Below are 2,919 nucleotides of genomic sequence, written 5' to 3'. Positions count from 1 at the left end.
TTGTGTTTACTACCCTTTAGGTTATTTCCAAATGGTTTCACTTGAATTCATGGAAGGAACATTAATCGATTGAGAATGGTCGGACATATCGTTGTACCACATATACACTACAAAAATCATATATTGCTATGGATGGAATATTTAAAGAATTTCTCCCTCTTATGAGGTAATTGAAATATCAAGGTGAACCTCAAAAAGTTATTATTATTATTTTTTTAAAGCTTGAAAGTGCTATAATCATTCTTGTCATAGGGTATATTATCTTGGATGAAAGATCAATTCAAGATGCCAAGACTTTAAGGATAAAACTACGAAGGAGTTCCATGGATTTATAGTTGTTAGAATCTACCTTAGATTTAGCTTGTAAGAAGATGGTCGCATTAGCCTTGAAGATTGCAAGATGGAGAGATTTGTAGAAGGGGGAGGGGGGCAAGGGGGGGAGGAGGGAGACCAAAAGATATTGGAGAACGAGATAGTGAATGTAAAGGGAATTAACCACAAATTAATTAGGGGACTTGGATGATGAGACAATGACAAAAGCTTTGCCCCTTTGTAAGGCCAACAAGCTTAACTCTCCAACCTCAGGAGAATACCATTCTTGTCACCTTGTTCATGATGTGCCAAGAGGAAGGAATGGCAAAAATGTAGCATACTATATGCTAAAAACACTTTAGTCTATATGCATGCCAAATGTGGCATGTTGGCAAAATGCACATGAGGTTTTCAACAATCTTTCACTTTGGGATGTTGTATCTTGGACTGTTGTAATTACAACATATGACCATCATAGGCATGGCAATGATTCAAGAAGCACCAAATTGTTTTGGATGCATGTGACCACAGGGTTTGTGTCCTAATGTAGTGGCTGCATCTTGAAATCTTGTGGCAATATAAAAGCAATTGAGAAGGGTAAAAAAATGCACATTGAGATAATTGGAGAGGTTTTTTCAAGAAAAAATGGTGTGCTTGGAATTGCATGGGTGGACAAGTATGCTAAATGTGGTGCACTGGTAATGGTATAACAAGTGTTTAATGAGCTCATAGTCCAAGGCCTTCTTTCATAGATTGCAATAATGGCAACGTATTGTCAACATGGATGTAGTAAGGAACCAGTGCAATGCAATGTGAGAGCTCTCTCTAGATGCATAGGAGTGGTTGAGAAGGGTAAGGATTACATGGTCATACTATCAAGGAGGGGTTATTCGGAAAAGATAGTGTGCTTGGTAATGCTAAATGTGGTGAATGAAAGAAAGCAGCACAAGTGCTCAATGAGTTGCTTGTATGGGGTGTAGTTTATTGGGTTGTCTTAATTGTAGTATATTGCCAATATAGGTAGGCTATGGAAGCATTAAACTATTACGAATGCATGCAACAAGAGGGCCTCTCTGCCTTTGTCCACATTTTGAAAGCTTGTGGTAGTGTAGGAGTGGCTAAGAAATGGAAAGAAGTTACTAATATGCTTGGCAATGCTTTGGTGTTAATATATGCACAATGCGATGCCCTTGCAAAGGCACAACAAATGTTTAAGGAGCTTCTTGTTTGGGATGTGTGTTGTGGATTGTAGTAAGGAAGCACCAGAATGTTTTGAGTTGATGCTTTATGATTATCTGGTTGTGCTCAATGCATGTAGCCATGAATGTCTAATGGGTGGACAAGGGCCAAATCTCCTTTTAGACTATGATCGCTAGCTATGGTATCATCCCAACTTTAGAGCACCATATGTGTATTGGGGATGTGTTAGCACTCTAGGGCACTTTGAGGAGGCATGGCAAGAGTCAAGATGTTGGTGATAAGAGAAAAATTGGTGAGAAAAGATAGGCACCTTAGAATCAAATTTGGGTCTCAATATAACAATGGAATGCTACATGAGAACAATTTACGACTCTAGATTCTAAAATGAAAGTATCAAACCTACAAACAACAAGCCACAAATCACAACACATGTAGACAACTATCCAAGATGGCTAGGACACATCGCCTTTCATCGTCACCGGATTCCCTTCTCCATCGATAAAACCTCGGGATCCGTCTGGGCATGCGATCATCTTGATCAATGATCATGGGTGCTTGCATGTTTATTTTCATGTCTATGAAATCTGGCAGACGTTGCCTACCACGGCTTGTAGGTCGCAGGCGTGCTGCTTGTGGGTCACAGCGATTGTTTGCCCTGCTTGTGCATTCTGTTGCTGATGCGTTGCAAAATTCTGTCAAGATGTGATGGTCAAGTCACATGCCCCGAAGACGTGCATGGCGCCCATTAATCTTCTGGGACACGGCGCCTCAATCCTTTGTGGGTCGATCCTCGTTGTACATTGCGACTGCGTACACACACAGACATGAAAGCACTCAGCAAAGATCAGGCAAAATGGGCCATTGGGCATGCTCTTCAAGAAGCATTATCTTGATGATGGGAACGCCATAGCTCTTGAAGAAGCATTGTGTCGATCCCAGTCTTCAAACTGTCTGTACTTTCTGAAAGTATGTATATCTCTGCTCTTAGTCAAAAAATTTCGGTTCTCATACTGCGCAGTGGAACGTATCGTGTTGCGTCATTCTCTTTTGTGATGTGGGGTTCTTGGAAGATTGCTTTGTTTACGAGCTCTGTGTCTGTATATGTCTTGTATGTTGATGTGCTTCTAGTTGTAGTGCACAAGAAATTATTTTTCTTTGCAATATCAAGTGTAACACCAACGCTTAAGTTATGTAACTAATGTTTTTTCCAAGATGTAAGTATATTTGAGGGATGCATGGACGACTTTTAACAATAGGGCGTGAAAATCTTATGTACTTTCTTTCTTGTGTACACCTAACACCAATCTCATTATGCATCATTTGCCTTTTAATCCTAAAGTCAAGACTACATGGATCACATTCCTCATACAATTCCTAGAAGAGGAGGTGTTTGGCCTGTAACAGTTC

This window comes from Lygodium microphyllum, chromosome 5 (assembly GCF_053477565.2).
Source record: "Lygodium microphyllum isolate KBCC chromosome 5, Lygodium_microphyllum_v1.1.10, whole genome shotgun sequence".
In the NCBI taxonomy this organism is placed as follows: Eukaryota; Viridiplantae; Streptophyta; class Polypodiopsida; order Schizaeales; family Lygodiaceae; genus Lygodium; species Lygodium microphyllum.
Note: the sequence above shows the minus strand (reverse complement) of the source record.